The 19,315-nt window shown below is 45.9% G+C and overlaps 1 pseudogene; it reads right to left on the reverse strand.

The window, feature by feature from the left end:
- Nucleotides 1-12,313: 12,313 nt before the first annotated feature.
- Nucleotides 12,314-19,315, reverse strand: part of LOC115644496 — an 80,252-nt pseudogene continuing 73,250 nt past the window's right edge.

Genomic DNA, 19,315 nt, shown 5'->3' on the forward strand with positions numbered 1-19,315 from the left:
ATTATTTCCCTTTGTTGTGAGACTCAAGGGATTTGGGTCTTGGGGGTCCCCAGGGAAGGTTTTTCAGGGGGACCAGAGTGCCCCAAAACACTCTAATTTTTTGGGTGGTGGCAGCAAGTACCAGGTCCAAGCTGGTAACTAAGCTTGGAGGTTTTCATGCTAACCCCCATATTTTGGACGCTAAGGTCCAAATCTGGGACTAGAGTTATGACAGGAGGGTGTAGTGCTTGCCAGTGAAAGAACTGTTCCAGCTGTTAGCTGTGAGCCCTTCACAGCTGAACAGGGGGAAAATCCCATTGTAGAGAACACAGAGGAGTGTGTCTTAGAGAGGAGCCCAAAGGAGAAAACCAACAAAGAATTGGTGGGAGTACAGGAATGTCTCCTAACTGATTACATGGGGAGCGGGGGGCACTCCGGATAGATTTGCTGGGTCAGTGTCTGTGCTCTCAACCCGTGGCTCAGGTTTTAAGGGGGAACTGTGTAACTGTCCTCCTGCAGGGGAGCAGCCATATAGCTGACCTCTTGCAGACAGAGAGGGGTGACAGAGGGTACCCCAATCCATGTCCCACTTTTGCAAAATGTTGTTCCTGATGTGCTTGTGAAGACTGTCTCTTTAAGACAGGATGGGAAACCTACTAAAGATTTGAGTGTCTGTGAAAATGCTAAAGACCCACCTGGGAAAAGGGAGGAGGAAGCAATTTCCTGGGTGGGTAAGGAAACAGCTGCTGGGAGATCACAGCCCTCTAGGAAAAAGGGGTTGGGAGAGTCCCAGTGCTGGGTCTGAAAATCACAAGGAGGCCCAGCAGCTCCTCTGGGTAGTGAGCGCAGGGGAGGTCTGGCAACTCCTCCGGGTAGTGGGCACCTTAGGCCGTGGGGGTTTCCCAATCGCAGGCTAGGCTGGAAGCATCTGACCTCCCTGGCAACTGGCCCTCTACTAAGCTCTGAGGGCAAGCCTTTATACTTCCAGGTCACCACCTGAGCCTCTGAGGGGCCGGTTCAGAGATCCTCCAGCCTAAGGGGTGGAGCTACTGAACACAGGGCTCAAAAAAAAATACTGAGAAGTAATAAGAAAACAGGGACAGCAGGAAGGGTTACAGTTTCAAAAGCGGGATCCAGAAGGGGACACTGAGCAGAGAACCCCAGACAGCACCCACTGCCCTTTGGAGGTGTCTAGGGAGCCAGCAAACATGGCCCAGAGAAACTGCCTGGATGTGTAAGCCAAGGCAGGAGCAGAAATAGGCTCCACAGTCGCAGAGCACCTCCCAGTCCAGCATCCTCCTCCAGGTGTGGTGGATGGACACCTGGGCCAGTGCCAGGAGGAAGTTGATGAGGAGGTCTCGTGACTTCATGGGGCCCTGAATGAGGTGTACGTATATCAGAAGATGAAGGGAAAAGTGAAGATAGAACCTGAGGAAAAGGAACTGGAGGAGCCAGAAAAGGGACTGCAACCTGGCACACTCAAGGTAGACATGTACCAGGGGTTTCCCTGATGCCACAGAAGGGGCAGGTGTGGGGGAGGGGAAGGTCAACCATGCCAAATACCTGCCTGTCCTCACAGTTCCATGAAAGAGCCATCAGCTGATGTCCCCGGTGGGCCATGGGACCAAGGTGGATTACAGACTGGCCTGCCTAGGTTCCTCACCCTTCACTGGTGATAAATGGTCCTGCCACTTAGTTTCAGGGAGGGACACGTGGGTGAGGAAATGGAAATATGGAGCACAAGCGAGTACAGCTGTTCCCTAGGTGCAGTTCGGAAATGAACTGGCTGCAAGTCTCACAATTGCCTTAGTTATTCAGGGGAGGGGTGGGAGTGGAGTTCGTGGGGCAGGAACCCGGTAACAAGGCCCAAAGGACCAGAAGTGACAGCACCATCCCACAGGAGTCACTCAAGAAAGACACAAGAGATGGGCAGTAAGGCTGCCTTCACCTCCTGGAGTGCACTCCTGGGGGTGTGGGGAGTGGAAAGGCTCATGCACTGGCCACGTTCCAGGGGATCCACCCAGTCCCACCCAATCATACTCCAGGAGGTCTCTGATTCTCATGTTTCCTGCCAGGACTACTCTCCATCACACCAAGGGGGGGTCCAACGAAGGCCTGCACTATTGAAGTTCCAAGAAGGTGGGTGGGTGCAAGCCCCCCCACAGCTGTAGGCTCCTCCTCCAGCCTAAGGGGAGGAGTCACTAAACCTAGGGCTCAAATGGATATGGGGGACAACAAATGATAAAACAGAAATGAGAGTCAGGTTTACAGGGACAAAAGCAGGAATCTCGAGGGGGCACCAAGCAGAGAACTTGTTATAGTGCCCACTTCACCTCAAAGGTATATAGGGGTCCAGAGGAACTTCGCCTGAATGTGTGATTGAAGGGAGGAGCGGAACTAGGTGCCACAGTCGCAGAGCACCTCCCCATCCAACATCCTCTTCTGGTTTTATAGATGGCCCCTTTGGTCAGCACAAGTAGTAGGTTGACTAGGAGGTCCCATGGGGCCATGGACAGGGTGTGCTTATATCAGGAGGTGCAGGGAAAAGTGCAGCCATAGCTTCAGAACAAGGTTCTGGACGAGCCAGAAAAGGGGCTCCAACCTGGTGCACTCCACATAGACGTGTACCAGAGTCTCCCTCACGCTGCAAAAGAACCAGGTAACAGGGAGAGGGGTGACCCACACCAAGTACCCGCCTGTATTCATGCCTCCATGGAGGAGCCGCCAACTAATATCCCTGGCAGGCCATGGAACCAAGGTGGAATACAGGCTTGCCCACCAGGTTTCCTCACCATCAATAGGTGGAAGGAGATCTCACCATTTCGTGTCAGGGCAGCACATAAGAGTGAAGAAATGAAAATAAGGAGCACAGGCACGCACAGGTGTTCCCTAGGCACGGTTCAAAAATAAACCTGCTGCAAGTGACACAGCCAGCTCGGGTTATGCAGAGGGGTGCTGGGAGGGGCCCCATGGGATAGGGGACCGATGAAAAGGTCCAGAGGGTAAGGAGTGAGAGGCAGGCTGGGAGCACCCTCCCACTAGACCTGCCCAAGGAATACTCCATAGGTGTGCAGTAGGATTGCCCTCTCCTTATGGAGTACGCACCACAGGGTGTGAGAGGTGGAGAGCCCCATGTGCTAGCCAAATGGCAGGGGATCCACCCAGTGCTTCAGGTAGTAGTCCAGGAGATCTCCGATTCTGGTGATACCGGCGAGGACCAACCTCTGGCGCACTGATGGAGACTATAACAAAGGCCTGCACCTCATCAATTCTGGAAGGAGGGTGGGCACAAACCCACCCACATTTGACATCTGAACGCCCTTCCCCCAGCCTAAGGGGATGAGCGATTAAATCCCAGGGCCCAAATGATTTCGGGGACAAATAATAAGAAAACAGGGGAAGGAGAACATAGGGTCATTATCTGGGAATCAGTTGGGGACACCAAGCAGAGAACCCCAGATAGAGCCCACTGCTCCTCAGAGGTGTCTGGGAGCCAGTGGAAGTGGCCCAGAGGACCTCTGCCAGGACTGATGATTGATGGGAGGAGTGGAAATAGGCCCCCCACTCACAGAGCACCTCTCTGTACAGCATCCTCCTCCTGGTTTTATAGATTGCCACCTTGGCCAGGGCAGGACATGAGGGTGAGGAAATGAAAAGAATGGAGCATGAGCATGTAAAGATGTCTCCTTGGCATGGTTTGGATATGAACCAGCTGCAGGTTGCACAGCCAGCTCAGGTTACGGAAGGGAGGGAGATGGGGGGCTTGTGGGGCAGAGTCTGATAAGTAACATCTGAAGTCCCTTCCCCCAGCCTAAGGGGAGGAGTGGCTAACCTCAGAGCCCAAATGATTTTGGGGGACAATAACTAAGAAAACAGGGACAGGAGTGAAGTCATAGGGCCATAAGCAGGGACCTGGAGGGCGACACCAAGCATAGAACCCCGGAGAGCATCCACTACTTCTCAAAGGTGTCTAGGAAGCCAGAAGATGAGGCCCAGAGGAACGCTGCCCAGACACGTGATTGGCGGGAGGAACAGAAATAGGTCCCACAGTCACAGAGCACCTCTCCATCCAGCATGGTTTTATAGATGGCCATTTTGGTCAATGCCAAGAAGATGTAGGCCAGGGAATCTCATGACAGGATGTGCATAAATCAGGAAGTGTGTGGAAAAGTGCAGGCAGAACCTTATGAGAAAGTTCTGAAGGAGCCAGAAAAGGTGCTGCAATATGGCACACTCAAAATAAATCTGTGCTAGGGTCTCTCTCATGCCGCAAAAGGGGCAAGTGCAGGGATGAGTGTGAACCATGCCAAGTACATGTCCATGCTCATGGCTACATGAAGGAGCCACCAGCTGATATCCCTGGTGGGCCATAGGACCAAGGTGGAATACAGGCTGGCCCAACGGGGTCCCTCACCCGCAAGAGATGGCAGAAGGGCCCACCACTTAGTATCGGGACAGGACATTAGGGTGAGGGAATTAAATGTGTGGAGCACGAGTGTGTACAGATGTTTCCTCGGCACGCTTCAGAAATGAACTAGCTGCAGATCGTGCAGCTGGCTCATGTTGCAAGGTGGAGAGAGTTACGGGGTATGGGACGGGGGAAGCTTGCTTGAAAGAGGCCCAGTGAAAAGGTCTGGAAGGCTATGGGTAAGGGGTGGGAGAGAGCACACTCCTGCAGGACCCACTCAGAGAAAGCCCGATAGATGGGTAATAAGCCTGCCATCTCCTCCTGGAGTACACGTCGGGAGGTATGAGGAGGTGGAGAGCCCCAGGCACCAACCTAGAGCCCGGGAATCCACCCAGTCCCCCCGGTTGTAGTCCAGAAGATCTCCAGTCCTGGTAGTTCCTGTGGAACAGCCTCTAGTGCAATGATGAGGACTCCAAGAAGGCCTGCACCTATTGAAATTCAGAAGGCAGGCAAGTGCATGCCTGTCTGCGTCTGAAGGCCACTCCCCCAGCCTAAGGGGAGGAGCTACTTGACCCAGGTTTCAAATAATTACAGAGGACAACTAATGAAGAACAGGGTCAGGAGTGAGGGTCACAGGTACCAAATCAGGGATCCGGAAGGGGACACCGAGCAGAGAAACTCGGACAGTGATACTGCTCCTCAAAGGTATCTAGGCAGCCAGGGGACACCACTTGGAGGAACTCTGCCTGGACAGGTGAGCTGAGGGAGGAACGGAAGTAGTCCCCACAGTCGCAGAGCACCCCTCATCCAGCATCCTCTTCCTGGCCATCTTGGCCAGCACCAGGAGGAAGTTCAAGAGGAGATCTAGTGATTTCATGTGTATATGGACTGGGTGTGCATAAATCAAAATGTGCTGGGGGGGAAATGTGGTCAGAAACTCAGGAGAAGGTTGTGGATGAGCTGGAAAAGGGGCTGCAACCTGGAACACTCCAAAAAACATGCACCAGGTTCTCCCTCACACTGCAAAAAGGGCAGGTATCAGGGATGGGAGTGAACTGTGCAGGTATACGCCTGTGCTCATGAAATGTATGTCAAGCAAGCATGTACAGATGTGTCCCTTCCAACCCAGGAATACCTGTTCCACATCCCCTGCAGTAAACACACACACACCAGAATAGTACAAGTAATACAGGAGGGAAATATTTCACCACAGAGGGATGAATGGAGAAAACCAACAGGGGAGGAGATAGGAGGAGCAGTAAATCAGGGTTGCATCCAACACAAGGCCCCAGTGGTATCTCAGTCTGAAAGGGCAGACACTAAGCATGGAGTCCTGGGCAAAGTTCCAGTCTGGCAGTGAGTCTTCGGTGCCAGTAAACTTTCCCCAGCAAACCCCTCCAGCGCCCTCTTCTTCTGCTCTCTAGAAAGCCAAACAGAGCAACAACCTCCCCACTTAACTAGCTACAGTCCCCATCTGTATTCCAAATGTAAAGTCACAAGCCCCAGTACTCACAGCCCCATAGAGCTCCGGGTGAGGCTCTGGTTTGTCCTTCTCAGATGATTCCTGCCCGACACAGTGCTCCTCCTGGCTCCAGTCCTGGGGTGGCCCCAGTCAGCCACTTTGTCCCTCCCAGGCTCCAGGCTAGTTCTCTGCTGCTGCTTTACACAAGGGCCTGCTCGGTGTAGCCCTCTTGTCTGGAGCTACAGACATACCTGCCCTGTTGCTCTCCCACCCCCCAAGCCCTTGAAACAACATGCACTTCTTCTGCCTCAGAACAAGGTTATTAAGGAGCTATCAGGGTTCCCTCCCCACTCTGAACTCTAGGGTACATATGTGGGGACCCGCATGAAGGACCCTCTAAGCTTATCTCTACCAGCTTAAGTTAAAAACTCCCCCAAAGCACAAATTCCTCCTTGTCCTTGGAATGGTAGTGCTGCCAACACCAAGGAGTTAGACAAAGATTCAAGGAAAAGAACCACTTGGAGTTCCTGTTCCCCCCAAATCCCCCCAAGCCCCTTCACCTCCTTTCCTGGGGAGGCTTGAGTATAATATACCAACCAAATAGGTTCATAAAGTGGCCACAGACCAGCCCTTGGGCTTTTAGAACACTAAAAACCAATCAGGTTCTTAAAAGCAGAACTTTATTATAAAGAAAAAGTAAAAGATGCACCTCTGTAAAATCAGGATGGAAGTAATTTTACAGGGTAGTCAGATTCAAAACACACAGGATTCCCCTCTAGGCAAAACTTTATAGTTACAAAATAAACAAACAAATAAATAAATAAATAAAAATCAGGAGTAAACCTCCCTCTTAACCTAGGGAAAATTCACAAGCTAAAACAAAAGATAACCCAATGCATTTCCTTCCATTTACTTATAATTTGTAATCTTAGATGTTTAGTTCAGATATGGCTTTAGGAGATGTATTTTCCCTGCCCTGGTTCCTTGCTGACCCAGAGAGAACACACAAAAAAAACAAAAACTAAAAACCTTCCCCACAGATTTGAAAGTATCTTCTCCCCTCGTTGGTCCTTTTGGTCAGGTGTCAGCCAGGGTATTTGAGCTTCTTAACCTTTTACAGCTAAAGGAGCAATTTTATGCTACCCTTAGCTGTGTGTTTGTGACAGGGGCCATGCTCCCTGAACTCCAAGGGTGTTACACTGGCAAATAACTAACTAAAGAGTGTTAAGTAATTAACACTAGAACTATTTGTTAGAGTTTGAAAACAGACTTAGAACAAATAGGAACAGAATTTCTCAAGAATCTTCAACAGAGACTGCAATTCATGGTTTTTCAATGTATTCTCAAGAGAAATGTTATATGTTGTTTTTATGACTGAGTCTCACCAACAGTGCACAAGACTGCCCAATGGCTTTGTGCTCTGTAGTAGCTTCAGGCTAGTGTTGTTAGTCTCTAACTTTCAGGAGCACTAACATTCAATCACAAAAAAATAAAAATGTAATATCTACAGGAGAAAGAAGAGATCCCCATCTTTTACATCTTATAAATTTAGTGATGAATTCATGAAATTTAAATGTCATTATGTGTATATAACTGTTGAAACACAGTTTCCAACAGAATGTTTACATAGTTGTCTGGAAGCATATTGTTTTCCTACTTGTTTCAAAGCCAATTGATATTTAATCCACAGAGCTGCACGCATGACATTTCAGACAAAAATACAGACGCACAAAATAATCCCAGGCAGGCTATTATTTATTGTTTGTATCCCAGAAGTACCTAGAGGCCACAATTGGTGCTTGATGCTGTTCTAATGCAGAGCAAAAAGGCAGTTCCTCCCTAGAAGAACATATATCAAAATTGAAGCTAAGACACAAAAAGTAATTGTAATAACAACTGAAAAGAATGAGGGATAAACAATGAGGGTAAAAGTAACAAGATCATGAGTTTGCATAGGCCAACTATGTGGACGGATGGACGGTTTTGAGTTGGTTCATGTCTTTAATATAATTAAGTATGATAAATATAAGAAGTTCTTCGTGGAGACATCTGCTTAGTTGTAATCAGTTGGCAACTTACCATAGGCGTCCGGAAGAAGTCAATCTTAAGGAGCTATTTGGAAGAGCACAGTGTAGTGGATTTATGGATTAGTTTAGAGGGAGTGACCCTGCATAAGAGTCAGAATGGAAGAAAATGGGAAGGTGGTTTTGTGACAGGTGAACTAATGGATGACAGGGGCTGACAGCATTGGCAGCGCAGAAGAAGCAGGGTTGGATACATGAGTAGACAAGTGGGAAAGAGTTAGGTTGTAAAAGGTCCATAAAGGAGGAACAAAAAGCTTGCATATGACATGTTCTATGGGACTTGAGAAGGGGATTGACATTGTCACTGTGACAGGTCAAATAGGTGACTTTGCAACATCATTTTGACTAGACAGGAGAGTGAGGTGGGTGCCAGAAAGGTCCCAGAGGATGCAGATAAGCATCAAAGAGAATTTTAGTCATGTGTGACTGAGGGGATAGACCTGATAATGGAAATACAAGGGAGGAGGAAGTGGCAAGGCTTGGATACAACTAGGATGCATGGCTCTAGAGAGGGTGAAGAGTCAGAGATGACGCTTATGTGAGTCTGAGTGACAGGGAGGATGATTGTACTGTCAATGGTGACTGAGAATGTAGTGGAGATCTTGAAAGGAATGAAAGGAGCTCAATTTTAACCAAGTTACAAAGAAATAGATAGGATAATATCCACAAGGAGATGACAAAGAGACAGGCCAAGATGAAAGACTGTGGAGAGGAATCAGGTCCGGAATGGATCTCCAAACAAGCAAATTTGTGTCCAGGTTTTGGTTCATTGCAGTCTCACTCCCATTGAAGAAAAAGGAAGTTTTGTCATTTGCTTCAGTGGAAGGCGCTTACTTTCCCATAGCATTGTTGTTCAATTTGGCAAGCCTGTGCAGGGACTGGGGATGCTGTGTTCCTCTTTGTAAACTGGCGAGTACCATATCAGAAACTCATTTATAGTATGAGGCCATTTGGAACTATCCCAAATTAGGCACCTCCATGACTGTGAAGAAGGACTCTCTCTTTGGGGAGTACAGAAAGGCATGGAGCTGTCCAGCTGATGTGACACTCAAAAATTGCAAGTGGGAAATGCACAATATGAGCTAGACTTGTCCTTTGCTTTAGTCTTTCTGATATTAGATACAGAATGAACTGACTTCGCACAACTTGTTTGGTAAATAGGAATCTTCTGTAGTAAGAGGAGGCCCTGAGATATAAACCTTGGTATCAGAGGCCCGGTATGAGGCCTAAGGCCTGAACTAAAGTAATGGTCAAGACTCTGCTAACAAAGCAAAGTTAAGCTGTGAGCCAGAGGCAGGCCCTGCTCACAGAAGCTGGCAAGGAAAGGGCTGATGCTGCAAAAAGAGACATATCTAAAAGGTACTGGAAACCAGATATCAGAACATTCACTTACTTTTACACTCCACACAGATAACAAGGAACAGGCTGACCCATCCCAATGACAAGGCCAAAAGGGTAATATGATGGATAGAGTTGTTTTGTTCAAACAAACATGTACAAGGTGAGAGGCGGCACATTGCTACGTAGAGGGGTTGCAACTCAATATGTCAGGAGTGATGTGTAACTTAGTTGTACCTGTCTATAAGAATGCATCCCTGGGGCAGTATCGTTGTCCAGCCTAGGAGGCAATGGAGAGTCCCACCACTGACTGAGCTGAGGCCATTCCCAGTGGGCACATATTCGTAGTATATCCTGTAGAGTCAAGTCTAGAGTGAACTATTACTGTGCTTCAATTGACAGTAAACCTGGCCCAGGTGCCTTTGTACCTTACTAGAGTCTGTGGTCATTGGGGGTTCCCTCGGGGTCTGCTGTGCCAGTGATCTGCACAGCTGAGGCAGCACACAGAGGGAGCATGCACACAGCTGATTGATATCAACATTGAACAGAACAGAGCAACACACCAGGAGCATCTGATGACACCTCCTACGCAAGAAAGTCGACAGGTTTGGCCCTGCCTGTTACTAGCAAGTTTGTTGCTAATCACAAGATTTCTCACAGTGACAATAATAGGACACAATAACATCTTAGAACTGAGTAGTGGTCCAGGCTTAAACAGTCATTGGTCCAGGACTAGAACTGGGGTCTGTAAACAAGATACTGTGATCCCTCTGCTATAGAGTCATTCTGACGGCTCTTTGGCCCACTGTATTTCATACAAAGTGAAGCAGCTTCAACAGATGAGATTAAGAAAGCCCCTCCCCCACTCTCCCTGTAGCTCAGTGCTTAGCATACTCACTTGGACAGTGAAAAAGCTGGGTTCAAGTGCTTGCTCTGAGACCAGAAGAGTGGGGATCTGAACCCTGGTCTCCCACAGCCTGGCTGAATGCTTGAAATACTGTATATAAAAGGGCATCACAACCTCCAGGTTGCCTTTTCTTTTCCCCTTTTGGACAGGGCTGACCTGGGTTAAACACCTAATTCCAGGGGAGAGTTCACAGCTGTGACTCCCAAGTGGCATTAAGTGAACTCGAGTCCAACCCTCTATTCAGCATTTGCTACTGGCCAGCTTCAGCAGCCTCCCACTCAGCTTCTGTGAATCCCATTCTTAGGAGCCCAACTCTCCACATACATTTATAGGGAGCCTGTGTAGCTGAGTCAGAGCTGAAGATTCCAGTAAGTGGCAGGGGTCCTAAAGTTAGGTGTTGCAACACTGAACTTAAGTTCTCTTTGTGGATCTAGCCCCAAATTGCTCCTTAAAATGTGATGCCATATAGAATTACCTTTTATGCCTGTGAATAGGTCAACCCTTGGGAATTAATGGGATGCCACCCCAAAAAATGTGAAGCAAGAAATGTTCTGCTGTCTTTTATTTTTTTATAGTTAAACAAACCCTCAGCTGAACAACTGTGAATTCTTTAAAGGCCCATGCTCATGGATCAGATTACTGAGCCAGTGATGGCTGGCTTTCACATTCATTTTACACACTTTCTGGAAACAGATGCAGATACCTGGTAGTGGCAGCGCCTGACTTAAAAATGTGTAACCAGCCTCAGACATCTCAAGTAACATCTCAATTTGGTGGAGGATGTTAATCTAACCGGTGAACATATTTCAACTGGTGGAAATAAAGTCCCTCCTCTAGTTACTGACATATTGATTCACACCTTTGTGTTGTTCCAGGAGCTCTTAAACACTTTAAGCCCAAAGGAGTATGATTTCTGTTTCTAATATCATTTGGTTAAGCTGGCTTCTTGCTACATCCCCAAAATTTCCCAGCTGTTGTGCAATGACAAACAACTATAAAGTTTGGATTTTTATAACACTATTAAACAAAAATTAATCATTCACATCTACTGATCCAGATTATAAAACAAAGATAGAATGAATAGAAACAACCAACAAACATTTACTGCGTTTTCATAACTTTTCATCTCATTATTTCTGACACAATTACAGTGCAGATATTGATAAAAATCTTGTGGCATGTTAAAAATAAAGAGCATATGATTTTGTCCCAACTTCAGTATTCTGTAACTGATAGATCATGTGCCAGATTCACCCCCAATGTAAGGTAATTGATGCCAATGGAATTATACTGGCAATTAATTTGGCTCCTTGTTTTCAGAGTGTTTTTGAAAGATGCTAATTGAGATCACAGTAAATTGCAGACTAAATGGACTCTGGGACTAAATGGAGCATGTAGGATGGCATAGCTTATGTTCTATTGCAGCATGTGCCATATACCAAGGGACTGCTTTCAATGGGCTTTGGATCAGGTCCCCAGGACACATTGCTAAGAAAATGTAACTGTCCAAAAATGGTTAATAAGTTTTTTCCATGAAGTGCAACTTTAGGAAAGTAATGCATTGGAGCCCTGCCATCCAAAATACATTGATGGGTTGCAAGAAGAAGCCAAGGCAACCACAGCTTCATCTTAACCAATGGCTGCTCTTTAAAGATCAAGTCCTAATTCTCCTCTGATTTTAATCTTTTAGGTATTATTTGAGGCCAATGCTTAATATGATATTTATGGCCTTGTATACTTTGAGCAATGATGACAAAACAGCAGTTCAGTTTCCATGTGTTATCCAAATACAGACATTCCTCCAAATGCACATCAGTGTGTGAGCAATCTCCCTATCATGATACATGTTCTGTCCATCACTAAGTCATCTATTTAATCTGTGTTTATAGCAGAGGCATTTCTAGTACTCGTGTTGCAACTGTATCTGAACACCAGTTAAAATGCTATGAACCTAATCTTGCAACGAATGTTACCAGGCATAGAGCTTATTATCCTTCAATGGGATAGCTCATGGTAATAAACCTTATGACCTGGAGCTACTCTTGGTAGGATTAGAGCCTACTTTAACATTCACATTGTCCAAAGAGATATAAAATCGGACTTTCTGTGATCTCTATTTGTTGTGTATATTCATATCAGTGTAACACAGGTTGAAAAATGAGATTGTATTTAACAAAGTAGCCATCATTGTAAACGTATAGAACTTGGTCTGAGGGGTTATAGTTGATACTTTGAATTGTTTCTAACATTTTATCCATAATTATGCTAATTTTACCTTCCTGTTCAGTGTTTGTGTCATATGTGTAAAATATTTCCTCTTTCCTAGTGTAGACAGATCTTGTGGCATATGGAACACCACATATGATGAAAGCGTTGGAAATGGATGGCTTGTACTGCCTTGTATTCCAAGTATGGAGCACATCAAGTGTGGTCTCATTGAGTTTGCCAATCATAATGTTCCCTGTGTTGTCCTCGGTTGAATAAATTACCCACAATCCACTTTCATCCACTGCAAAATCCATATCTTGCCACCCAACACCAGCATAAGAGAAACGGTTACCAGAAGCAGCATTCGGCAGAGTTTTCCTCACAGCCAATGTGTTTGTGTTTAAATCGAGCTTGCCCATCTCTCTTCAATTATGAACATTGTAATACATGAAGTTATAGCAGCAAATCATCGTAGGAATTATGAAGTCTGTAATATTCTAAGAGTCTCCCATCTGTGTTCAAAGGTGCAACCAAATATAGGTCCTTCTGCGGAGTCCAAAGAGAGTAATCCGTACCCCAGGATCCATATTTGAAGGAAAATCCTCTCCAGTTCAGCAGTACAACATAGGGCTGGCTGATATTCACAATTCCACCATGACCACAGCTGCCTGCAAGCATAAAGAAAATGCAGGCTTTTCAAATGGCATGATTAGGAGAGAAGCTTTAGTGTGTGTGCTTTATAAGCATCAGCGTTGTTGCAAGAACAGAAAAATATACATATCTTTGTCAAAGATTTTCCTTGCACCATATAAAGAGCACATGGATTTCGTTATGTAGCGGTTCCAGTCTGACTGAAATACAGTGGTCATACTGCTAGAACTGGGATCATACTGAAAAAACCAGCCAACAATCCAGCAATACATTTTAGAGATCTCAGTTTTCAGTTGGTACTCACTTGCAGTAAATAAGTGATTAGCTTCTGTTTCAGATAAGTGACCAGTTTTCTCTTTCCACCTATCCTATGCTTTCCAACCCGCTGGGCTGGGAAATCACATAGAAAAAACAATTTCAGAAGCATTTTAGGTCATTTTCTCCTGCAGTGGAGCACAGTTCTGGAAATATGGGAAACAAGAAGGAACACCTTGTCTCACTGTACCTCCCTGAGTTTTAGAAGGTGGAGGGAGAATTAGCAGCACTAGTTCTGGAGGCTCATTTCAGATTAGCAAGCTACTGTCAAAATCAACACACTTTAAAACAATACTTCAGAGAGCCTTCCATCCGAGGCTCTCTGTCATAGTCTCACCCCCACTCTGAACTTTAGGGTACAGATGTGGGGACCTGCATGAACACCTCTAAGCTTAACTACCAGCTTAGATCCGGCCTCACTGCCACCATCCAGATTTTTGTGTACCTGGAAAACTCTCTTCCCCCTACCCAAACCTTCCCCTCCCTGGGCAGCCTTGAGAGACTCCTTCACCAATTCCCTGGTGAACACTGATCTAAATCCCTTGGATTTTAAAACAAGGAGAATTTAACCATCTGCCCTCCTTTCCCCCACCAATTCCTGGTGAGTCCAGATCCAATCCCCTTGGATCTTAAAACAAGGAAAAGTCAATCAAGTTCTTAAAAAGAAGGTTTTTAATTAAAGAAAAGAAAAGTAAAAGACAAAAACCTCTGGGAGACAGCATACCAGCTGGTCTCACAGACAACAGATTTAAAACACAGGATGTTCCCTGGGCAAAAACCTTAATACACACAAGAATACCCAATTTGATAATTTCCCCAATGGCACAAAGAAAAGTTACAAAAGAAAATAAACATAAACCTATTTATTCCTTTCTAAAACTTATTACTCTGATCACAGGCTCGTTCCTTGATCTTTTTCACTCCAGCTGAAACTGAAACTGACTCTAAACAAAGGAAACTTCTCTCCTTCCTTTTGAAACATGTTGTTCCCCCATTGGTTCCTCTGGTCAGGTGTCAGCTAGGCTAGGTGAACTTCTTAACCCTTTACAAGTAAAAGAGGCATTAACCCTTAACTATCTGTTTATAACACTCTCAAAGCAATTCAGATATTAATGAGCATAGCCAGGGCTGGCGCAACCCATTAGGCGACCTAGACATTTAGGGGGTGGCGACCGCCTAGGCGGTCATCAGCAGTATTTCGGGGGCCGGACCTTCCGCCGCCTCTATCAGAGGCACCGGCGCTCCTGAGCATAGCCTTACAACAGCTCTGGAAGGTGGAAGTAAATATCCCATTACATGTGAGGTAACTATAAAGTGACCATACAACCTATTTCAACCAGGATACTCTTGGTTTTTCTTATGATGCCCCAGGATAATTGAAATATCCTGGGTTTTTTTTTCATTTCATCAGCCAAAATATTTGTTTTTTTATAGCTACACAATGCTTGTTCAAGATGTATTGCTATGCTGAGTAGAATTTGCACTGTTTCCTGAGAACAAACAGCCCAGTGGAATGAGCTTTCACAGTAATGAACAATGTCTGGAATGAAGAGAACTTGAATGAAAGTAAATGCTATCAAAGCTGTTCCTTTGCTCAGAGGTACTGTTGATGATACTTGTTCAATGTTTCACAATGAATGCAGAACACTAAAGTATTGGAAAAAATCCTCCACTCCAAAATATCCAGTCTCCCTGGGTCAGAAGCTGGCAGTGGTGACATCAACACACTTAATAATAAAAGTATCCTTTTGTTTGACTCTTTGCAGCCCTAAAAGATGTCACCATGAGTATGTGCCAACTTTTTTCCCTTTAAAAGCATGGTCATGTGAGACACAGATGCTAAGTGACCTGCACAGTCACACAGCAAGTGAATGGCAGTGCCAAGACTTGAACCAACATTTCCTAACTCAAAGTCAGGTGCTTTAACCACTAGACATTGCTCCCTCTTAGAGGGGAAGTAACGTTTACCTGCCAAGACCTGAGTTTTATGTTTCTATTAACTGATCAATTCAGGGCAACAGCTGATGATATCAAATCAGTGCAGAGGTTGCACATGCTCTAGTTACCCCATAGTAAAAGGGAACTTTTTTGCAACTGGCTTTTAAATGCATGGGGGAGTTATTGAAAAGTATATGGCTGCAAACTTGGTTTGGTGAGTTTATAAAGCTGCTGTTTTGTGTGTGAGAAGGGGTCTGTGCGAGGCACAGGTGTAGGTTTTTAAAAAGTATTTGGTTTGTTTCAAACCAACTGGGTTTTGTACTGTGCAAAATGTGGTTTTAAATGGATTTTAAAAGCAGTTTGGTTTTTTATTCTGCAAAATGAGATGTATTTAAAAAATGTGAGTTTATTTGTTGTTTTTTTGTTTTGTTTTTTAAGTGGTAGAAATAAACTCAAAACCTGTGTTTGCTGTACAGCGTGAAATGGATTACTTGTTTTAAAGCTATGACTTTTTAAATAGAAAAACACCCTAATGAATATTTAGTTTTTAAGTTTACAAGATGGTTTCATGTGTTTTATAATAATGTTGTTTGCTCCACAGTACGGTCAAAACATGAGAGATCCTTAGACCAGAGGGAAACCAAGCTCAAAAGAAAAAGGAAAGAGACAGCTGCAAAGGAAAATTCACCAGCATCAGTGACTGATGGATGGATGAAGCCCAGTAAATATATTTTGCTTATTGGTTTGGTTGTTTTATGAGGTTTTGTATTTTAAGTAAATACATAGATGTGGGTGAGAAAGATGATAAAGTTCAGTTTTGTAAAATGCTCCCCCCCTACTCCCTCATAGGCATGGGCAACTTTTCTGACAATGCTGTAGTCAGAGCTACAAGGACACCTCCTCCAGAACCGTCAAAGAACCAGGAATCTGCTTTGAGATCTTTAACAACACAAAACAGCACAAGAGTACAGATGAAGCATCCGGGCAGTCCAAACCTCAAATACGTCAAACCCAAGGGCAAAACAAGACTCTAGTAAAAAAATAAACAACCACACAACCATAGCTCTAGTTCCTCAGCGGCCACTGCCACACCAAACCCAGAGAAAACTGTGATCAAAAATGCCCACATTCACAAACCCAGTGCACACACACTAGGGATTCTGAACTTGTGCAAAACCATGCACATTCACAAACCTGGAGCATGCGCTCTAGGGATTGTGAATAAAAAATGAAGGACTGACAAACCATTCTCTCAAAACCATGAGCTCGTCACAGCTCCCCTATATACTAGTATTTGGGAAGAGTTTAATGCTTCATTCAGTAAACTGATGGACGCTATATCCTCCGGGGGTCTAAAATAATGGCATTGTAAAAAGATTTGGGAAAAATATGATACTTTGTTCAGAACACAGGTGAACTCTGTATCCTCAGGGGGCCTAACGAACGACTGCAACTCACTTACTGGATGCTGAAATGAAGTCTGTTCTTCAAAGAACTGACTTAGCCGAATACTAAAAGGCTAATCTTTACAGTGACATGCTTTAAAGGTACCTAATGTACATGAAAAGGAGCGATGCGGAAAAAGTGAAAATAAGTCTGTTTCTACCAGAACAAGAACAGAATGTAACTGCCAAACTCCCAGAAACACCAAAGACCTCACACTCTGTTGCTCAGGAGGTATTGGATAACGTGAATAAGCATTATAAGAAAAATGCATTAGTATTGCTAAATAAGCTGGGCTAGGATAAAAATATTTTTCATGGAATGATAAAGGGGTTTTTATGAACCAAGGCTCTGTGGTTAATGGTTCTAACATGCTCAACTTAGTCAGGGCCATCACCAAGACAAGCTCTGTTCCTAGCAGACGTGTACCTAAAAGATGGGATATGTTTATGAATCTCATGGTGGAACTAAATGTACCATCTTCCATCAGGGGCAATGCAGTAAACAGAGATCTATTGGAACACTCCACAACCTCGGACTGTCACTTCTTAATCATTCATTTACCTGTGTTCACCTTGTTCACCAGTGACTCCTCCGAGCTGCAATTGCATTCCACTTCTAAGAGAGTGAACAAAGAGAGGCCACCAGACTCATTGTGGTATCTCACAAGCAGTTGGGTTTTGGGCTTGGGTTCTGGCGTATCCATCAACGGCTAGGCCAAAAGGCTCTCCTTGGTCACTCCCTCCTCCTCCTCAGGATTGTTGCTGATGTAGACCTTTCTCTATGGATGATCAAAGACCCTCGTGGCTAGGACAAAGTCTGAAGTTCTCACAGGGGGGTGAAGGAGTCCATGTTTCCTCTCAGCAGCCTTTCCATGATTTCTAAAACATGTGTCCTTGGTAAGAGATGGCCTCCTCTGCCTGGTGCTGGGAGTTATGGGGTAATAGTTCTGCATGCTGATTGGCAAAGGGCCTTGGGAGGAATTCTTAGTGGGGTCATATGGCCCACTTTTGGATGGGTCACCCTGCCCTGGAAGTTGTCCTGACTGGTCAAAATCTCCTCTTGTTGGTAGAGGGCAGTGGGAGGAGTTCTTAGAAGGGTCACATGACACAACTTGCTTCCGGTCATGTGGCCACCTTGACCTCGGAAGTAATACCCCACACAGGCTGGGACTTCCGGTGACAGGTGGGAGGGACTAAGGCTCATGTGGCAGGGTTAGGGTTTGATTGATGGTAGGATGCTTATACTATTGCTGGGTGTCTGAATCAAGAATTGTTGAGTATGTCTAGGCAGAACCAGAGCCAGTGTCCAAGTCCAAGCCAGAGGTCAAAGCCGGATGATCAGACCAAAGATCAGCCAAGTCCATGGCAAGCCAAAGTTCAGATACAGGTCGAAGGTCAAATCCGAGTAGTCAAAATCTGAGGAACTGGGGAAGATCAGGAGGAAGAGACAATGCTGGAGCAGGTGGGTGTAGGGCCTGGAGTGAGGCTACAGAAAAGCAAAGAGAATACTGAGCCAGGGTTCATAACCAAAATCTAAAGCCAAGAAGGGTCACGCCAAAGTCATAGTCAGAGACTGGAGCCAAGAGTCAAGCCAGTCAACAGTGAAGAAACCAGAAAACAGGGCAGGGCAGGGCAGGGCAGGACGATACATGTGGGTGGGAATGAGGATGACTTACTGGAGCCCTAGAGACCCCTAATTGTGGGACTCCCTTTCTTGGAATAAAAGAAGGACAGCTGGATGACAAAGATGTCTCTGACGCTGGGGTCCAAGCCAAGGGGAGCTCCCATCCAGGCTATGAGCCAGGATGCCATCACTCTCCCTGTTCATTTCACTCTCACAGACCCCCTAGCCGGATGGAAGAATAAAGGGCAGAAAGCAAAGTTGCCCCTGAGGGAAAGGCTCTAGGCTGGGAGCCAGTCCACTTCCCAGATCTACACTCAGGATTGTGTGACCAGGACCACAGCCCTTCCCCTACATCTCAGTTCCCACCTGCCAGATGGGGAGGATCCTTCCCTGCCATAGAGTATTAAGGGGGAGTGTCATTCCTGGCTGAGAAGGGTTCAGCTACCAGGTGGGTGGATTGGGCCCCAGGAGGGGGATGGTCAGAAATTCTCTGCATCAGGGATGACACGGGCCATAAGGTCTGAGCAGTGATGACAGGGGAAGAACTCCATGTCAGGCCACCCCTCCCAGACTACAATGGCTATTGAGCATAACCCCTGGTTCTGTGGATGCTCTCATTTCTGGGCCAGCCCCACAGCCCAGAAAGCCTGATTCTCACCTGGCCCCAGCTCCAGGGGTTGGGGTTGGGCATGGTGTTGAGAGTGAGGTACTCGGCTTTGATTTCTCTCAGTGCTGTGGGCTCTATGGCCCTTCCCCCCAGCTTTTCCCCAACAGTGAGACAGAGCAGTACCTGCGGCAGGGAGTGGGATCTTCTGGTCATGTGAAGGGTGGGACCTTCAAGGCAGTTTCACAGACCAAAGCCCTTACAGTGCTTTGGGCACCTGGCACAAGCACTTGATGTTAAATAGCTGTAATGTCCTTCTGCTGCAAGGGAACAAGGATCAATCAGAGACACA

Source organism: Gopherus evgoodei, chromosome 1, assembly GCF_007399415.2.
Source record: "Gopherus evgoodei ecotype Sinaloan lineage chromosome 1, rGopEvg1_v1.p, whole genome shotgun sequence".
NCBI lineage: Eukaryota > Metazoa > Chordata > Testudines > Testudinidae > Gopherus > Gopherus evgoodei.